The following is a 7,344-nucleotide window of genomic DNA, read 5'->3' as shown; positions in this document are numbered from 1 at the left end:
AGAAATATAGAAGATAGACTCACCATTAAGTATACCGAATTGATCAGGGCGACGAACTGAGTTGATATAACCATGTCCGTCTGTCCGTCCGTCTGTCTGTTTGAACGCAAACTAGTCCCTCAAATTTTGAAATATCTCAATGAAATTTGGCACAAGGATGTATTTTTGTTTTATATTAGACATTTGTCGGATTCGGTAGGATCGGACCACTATAACATATATCTCCCATACAACCGATCGTTCAGATAAGACGATTTTGGTCATTCCTGCCGCAATTTAAAAAGTATAAACGTGAAGCTCGGTGAAATATATTCTATTATAATATATTAGAAGACATCCTGAAAAAATCACTTTGATCGGAGCTATATATATTATATATCCCATGCACCCAATCGTTCAGATAGAAAGGTTTTTGGCAATTTCTCCCTTAATTTCCGATATAAAAACGTTAAACTTGGTGATATTTATTCTAATATATCATAGAAGATTTCCTAAAAAAATCTCTTTGATCGGAGCTATATGTATATAGTATATACTTATCCCATACAACCGATCGTTCAGATAGAAAGATTTTTGGCCATTTCTCCCTTAGTTTCGAATATAAAAACGTGAAACTTGGTAATATATTCTAATATATCATAGAAGATTTCCTGTAAAAATCATTTCGATCGGAGCTATATATAATATATATCCCATTCCGATCGTTCAGATAAGGGGGTTTTTTGCTATTTTTTATTTTATATTTATTTTAAAAAATCGTTTAGGTATGTACATCTTTTCACTATATATTTCTTATCTTATATATCCGATTATTTGGAGATTACGAACGGGATAAGATTACTGTTCAGCCCCATTCATGAAAGGTATGAAGTCTTCGGGACAGCCGAAGACAGTCCCGTCCTTACTTGTTTTAATTAAAAATATATCTACTCTTATCAACGCTGAAACTTGGCCAAATCTCTTTTAGCGTGGCTTGACAAAACTTTTTGATTTAATTTGGCCATTTAGTGAACATTTTAGCGCGTTCTTATTGTGTGCTTATAATTTGATGTGAAAGAACAAAAAATAATATGTTTGTAAATAAACGATTGCAATGAATTATTAGGTAATTCACAAGGTCTTATATTCCTCATATGTATTTGCTACGATCTTAAACCGCTCATATCTGCTTTGTTGTTGTTTATTATATAAAATTTGGATAAAAACTACAATTCAGCAACTTATGTATATCAGATGCACTAAGTTATTGCCAAATAATTTTTTGTTTTTTATTTTTGAAAATTTCAAAGAATTTTTATTAATAAGGATAAGCGGTGGCACACATTTAGATTTTTACAGGCTTTTTATAGATGACCCTCCTTACGGATATACTTAAATACGATCTACAACAGAATTTGGTGTTCACGAGTGTCGTATTTAAAAAGATAGTACATAAGACAATAGGAGACCTAGTGAATTGACCATATAAATTATTTGCGAGTAACATTTTTGTGCCAATGCAGTAAATGTCAAGTAACGCGTCAAAGTTTTATCAGCCTCAAACTATTGTCCCAAACTTAATCGACTACCATATATGTAATACTCGTATATTGCTACTTCAGGCTAGGTGCTCTCATAAATATCAGAGTGCCAATATATTGCAGTTTAAATGTTTTAGTTTTTGTATTCAATAATCGAGTGTACCTTAATTAAAATTATTTCTTGTCACACATATGCTGCTGCAGTCACACAAATTTTGTAGGCTGTATTGTTTTGATTTAACTGATAACTCATTGCGAGCATTTTGTATTAGCAATATAAATAAAAACAATATATATATGACTACGAACCTTTTTTTAGTGTTTCTCTTTAAAATTTAGTATTTTGTTCTTGTTTACTATCTTTAAAAGATATGCATTTAATTCAGAGGTAATTTATATAGACAAGTGTGGGAAATTTTTAAATTTAAAATTAACTCAACCTTAGAGTTATATAAAATGATATATGTTTATTATATCGATTTCATACAGAAACTTAATCGAATCACAATTTGGTATTGTGAAATTTGTTTGCCATTTGTTACATTGACAATAAAATCCGACCAATTAAACAAAACGTACCAGATTTTTGGCATTCAATAAAGCAATAATGAGATCATTCGGAATTTGCAGTTTGTACGGAAGATTGAGTTCAAGAAAGGCTTTGTGATAAAGATTAACCTCCTGTGTGCATTTTGCATTAAGTATCTACTTTGTTTTAATATTTAAGAGTGTGCGAATTTTTTGTATTGAACAAGAACTTAAATAATTCACATAGTAATTAAGTATATACATTGAGTATATAATAAAATCTTAGAAATAAACGAAAAATAATAATTCATAACACGATTTTTTGTTGCCTTAAATGCCTGTTGTTTTGCACAACTTTTGGACAAACGAAATGTCCTATTATTATTATATTTTTCGTAAAATTATTGTATATCCTAAAACTAACTTCAGAGTTTTGGTGTCGAACCGTTAATTTTTTTGTCTAAAAAATTATGGTAGCGGCTTCTATAGTTATTATTTGTAAACGTATAGTAAAATTTACTCCGATTGTAGTAGAATTCAAATGCAGTTATGTATGATAGACAACCCTCTAAAATATGTATAGCGAACTTGTCAGGATAAGGTGATGGCAAAGCGAATTCAACCCAATGCAGAAGAGTGTCAGGTCAAAAGAATATATGCATTGATTTCGATCAACTGACATATTGTTGTACTAAGGCATTGTTATGATTGTGACCCCTGTTTTTTTTTGTCGATGAAGTTTCTTAAAATGTTTTGACGTGGCAAATTGCAATCCTTTTCGGAGCTCATCCTCGGGGGCTAATCCCTCAAAAGGAATTGTAGAAACAGCACCTAAAAATTTAAATTCAAAAAACAATGTATTAATATAAGGGGTTAGAAATACCTGCCAATTCGCTATACAAGTTGGGGAACGATTTCAGCCCAATCTTACCATGAGTCCCGTCCAAATTCAAAGTAATTATCACGTCTGTTTTTATAATTAGTGGTAAATTTTTCGTATTGTTGCATAAATTGATGCAATCATAGATTCCTGTAAAATAAACAAAAAGTGTTTAAAAAGTATATAATAGTTCATATTTAACGTACATATACATCTCTGTTGGACGATGTTTTTTTTCGTCCAATTGCTGCACCTCATGTACGTCGCAAAGTGGAAAACACTTTACGACAGGTGTATTTTTTACTTCCTGACGAACTAACTGCTCGGTAGCAACTTTCAGCGCAGCTATGGCATCCGTGATAGCGGTATTTTGGGTATCAACTATCATTTGCAGCTGATCCAATTTTTCTAATTTCTTTTCAATTGATTGTAGTTGCCTCTCAAATATTTAACAAAGGCTGCAGCACACAACTTCGAAAACGCATTGGGTGGCTTCTATAATAAATTAAAAAACTATCATTAATAGTGTGAATCAATAATCCTGTAAGAACTGAATTAATTTCGATTGGCGGTTTTTTTTGCAAGCTAGTGGAAATAAAACGCTAAGTAAATTTGCGATTTGCCTAGAAAGAACAACACGAAGTAACCTAATTTAGTTGGGTAAACGGATTGGTAAAGCAGCTAAAAAAAGAGCCAATTAGCCTAACTTCTTTCACCACCTGCATAGTTCCGCCATGACGAAAGTGTATAGCTACCTGTATCAAGCCATTGATTATAGACTTGCAACAAACTCAAATGATCACCATGCATATGACTGAAGTTCTTACGTGCTGTATCGGCATGTATGATTTCATCTTTTAGACGATAGAATGTTGCGCTATTCACAGAAAGCATCGCAGCAATTGATACCAATTCTTCGGAATAGTTGTACCTAAAATTACGGAATTCAAATTTAATAGTACTGTTTACAATGTATGGAATTCCGAGTATGAAATCAAACTAATTTATACGCATTGATTAGTTACATTTCAAACTCGGAATGCAATTTTTCCAAACTATTTCTCACTAACCTACACATTTACCCATCATTGGATCAACTGGAAATTCGGCCATACGTCTACCCAATTTGGTTAGTTCACCATAGTGATTGAGCGCACCCAAAGTGTATAATTGTTCTAGAGTTAAGTTTCGGCGATATTTGTAGCCAGCACAACTTTCCTAAAATTGGGTGGTGGAGGTTCGAAAATGGTTGCTTGCATATCACATGTAGATTTACATATACTGGTATGATGAGAAGACGTATCTTTGAAACCCAAACGCTTAACACGATCTTTTAAAACTTCTTGGCATGTTTCAATTTCATCTTGTATACGAAATATAGGCGCATCATCAAAGAGTTTTGAAAATTTATCAGCATCCAAAGTTACACTGGAAATTAAAAGCTTTAATTCTGGTCGGAAGCGTGCTATAACTTTGGATATAAGAAAATCATTAAATGTTTGGAAAACTTAAATTTGAGAAAATTACCTACCCTTTTTCAAGTCATACGGCATGTAATAGCTCGTTATCCTTAACAACTCACGGCCTTTTTAATGTTTTTTCGCAACTTGTACTGATTGCTTTTTGTTTTCCCAAAAATACACAAAACGTTTGGCAAACAGTGTTTACATATGTTAAAATTAGATTTGACCGATAAGAACGATATATTTACCGATACATTTACGGTTGAAAATATTTTAATTAAACAATTATTCATTAAAAGAAAGGACATTTACACAACAACATTTTGTATTTTGTATGAAAAACTATAGAACAGCATATCAGCTGTTCGCTCAAGGGTCTACTGTGACGTAGATTCGCTGAACGAAGCAATTTTGAACTCGTGAATGCGCAATCTGGGTAGGTGATTGGTGTTTTATCACAAATCATACACAGAAAATTGCGCATTCACGACTTCAAAGTTGCTTCGTTCTGCGCATCTACGTCACACTTGACTGCTTGATCGAATGAAATAAAGAGAGAGAAAAAAAGAGCTAAAGGAAAATGACGCAAAAAAATTGCCCATAAAAAACATCTGATCTTTTGTTTACATGTGCAATGCGCAATCTTGTGTGTGTGATTTTTGGTGTTTAATACCACTCCCAACATTCGACAGAAAAAAATCGATTGTTTTCTTAAAATTAAACTATCGATAGTGCCATCGTTAGTTTTGCAGCTCTTGATAACAAAAAACAGCTGTTATATCTTTTCCGTGCATGAAAACATTGAACTTTAGTGTATGTCGGTGTTGTTGACATCATTTTATTGCAATGTTTATTATATATTCTCTTCGTTTACTTCACCAAGACCTAACTTGAAAAATTGGGCCCACTTTGCGAAGGTGGCACTACAGCGACTGCAACTGACACCGCTGAGTTCAATAAATCTGCAGGTACTCCACCAGAAACAATTGTTGACTCCTTTATAACAGACAGTAGTATGTTAATTGGATAATATAAGGGCAACCGAGAACAAATCACTAAAACTATTTCACGTGCTCCTGAGCTGGAAAAATATTTAGATCACAATTTTTTAGAGGAAACCCAGCAAGTGCGATCTAAAGAGGTAAACCTGAGTGCTAAAGCTCCAGATTTACATAGAGTTTGATCAGTGCTGAATATTTTTGCAGTATACCGGGTGAATGTACTGAAAAGCTAAAATAACATGCAGAAGATAATACAAAATTTGCGCAAGAAGCGGAATTAATCGAAGAAAATATGATCTTAGCTATGAGGAGGTATGGTGAAATATAAAATAATTTATTCGTATCACTTGGGGATATGAATAATAGACTTCGGGCGGTTGGAGAAAAAATTTAACCAAGGAAACATGCAGAAAGCTAATTGGATATTGCAGCACCCAAAGAATAAATAATGATTGTTATTCTTTTATATTTTTGTGGGTACAAATATTTCCTTGGATGATGTGTACTACTTGCGATGATTGAGGTGAAATGATTCCACAGTTATTAAAAAATGGCAAAATTCAAAATATGGTTTGTATAAAAATGCAGTAGGTTAAGTTGGCTGTAGTAGAGAGTGGTGTTTATTTTTTTTTAGTTGAAGGATCTTTAATAAAACAAATATACTTGATTTTCCTCAAAGGAAAAATTAGTCCTACTCTACAATTATGTACAAATTTACAAACACATGAAATATATATGATCCTATATATACTTCCAAAATAATAATAATAGTGTTTTGTCTCGGTAAATATCCGGGGAGAGTAAGCCCCCTTCTCTTCCAATATGTGATGTGCTGTTTTTATTGTTCCCATTGATTGGTTATCCTAAATGTTTTTACCCGACTCCGAACGCATATGCTTAGGCAGATGAATTTCTTGCTGAGAAACTTTTCAAAAAGGATTAAAAACATTATCCGAAAAGCTCTACATTTTTCTTAAATTATTCGATTCCTGTCTTAAAAAGGGCTTAAAACTGACTAATCCCAACTGCACCCAAAAGGGACTAAAGGGGATCAATTATGCCCAACTGTAGACAAAAGAGATCAATCGGGGTCAATCTCTTTAGGGATTAATCGCGCGATTTTTGTAGGGTTCTCTCACAGCTCATGCGCGTGTGTTTGTGCGTTGCTTCCCCGCTGCGTGTACGTACATATGTGTAGACATAATGATTAATTTGGTTATGTGCATACAAGTCGCTGCTTAGCATCGCTTAGAGATGACAGTACCCCTTAGTGTTGCTAATATTCGTAACAATAGCCGTGTTTTTTAACACGCGTATATCCGTTTACGCTTAAACTTGATATGGACTGCTAAGCGACAAACTTTAAATACACCTCTGAAATTGCTGCGCATAAATTTTGTCCTACTAAATTTCAATACGCATTATACTCAGATGTAACTGAAATATGTGTCTTTGTTTCACCCTCTACACTAATTCTATGTATTCTATGTGTGTCCACAATTCATCGCAACTGATTCAGCTATATGTTATACCCTATGGCCATCAGAGCGTTGTGTCTCCGCTTTTCGGTACACTCTGTTGCTGTAGCTAGTTGTTTAACCACAGCCGCTAGATGGGTCTCCTAAGCATTATCTAAGTGAGGATAGGCGTTTTTTTCACGCGCAAGCGAAACGTATACGCGTGTAAAAAAAACACACGGCTAATATTACTTATCAGATGGCTTACTTAAGTTCCGTAGTTTTCCAGCGATTAACCCTTTCGCCACAGAGTTTTTTTTCAGGAACACTTCTATAATATTTTCGGAAACATTTCGAGACTATTTCAGGACCTATTTCAAACATTTTCTAGATGACTTCGGGACTATTTTAGGACCATGTCGAGACCATTTAAGGATTGTTATAGGATTATTTTCGGAGACATTGCGAGACTGTTTTACAACCAATTTGGAACAA

General features: G+C 33.6%; 1 long non-coding RNA gene across 1 annotated transcript; it reads right to left on the bottom strand.

Annotated features, from left to right (window-relative positions):
- Nucleotides 1-3,209: 3,209 nt before the first annotated feature.
- On the bottom strand, nt 3,210-4,594 carry LOC137241983 (uncharacterized). Its single transcript, XR_010950043.1, has 4 exons — nt 4,460-4,594; nt 3,999-4,399; nt 3,684-3,859; nt 3,210-3,423 (listed from the first exon to the last, which is right to left on the bottom strand). It is a non-coding gene; the product is annotated as an uncharacterized lncRNA (long non-coding RNA).
- Nucleotides 4,595-7,344: the final 2,750 nt, after the last annotated feature.

The sequence above is a fragment of the Eurosta solidaginis genome, chromosome 2 (genome assembly GCF_040869045.1).
Source record: "Eurosta solidaginis isolate ZX-2024a chromosome 2, ASM4086904v1, whole genome shotgun sequence".
In the NCBI taxonomy this organism is placed as follows: domain Eukaryota; kingdom Metazoa; phylum Arthropoda; class Insecta; order Diptera; family Tephritidae; genus Eurosta; species Eurosta solidaginis.
This window is presented reverse-complemented; position numbering and strand designations above follow the sequence as displayed.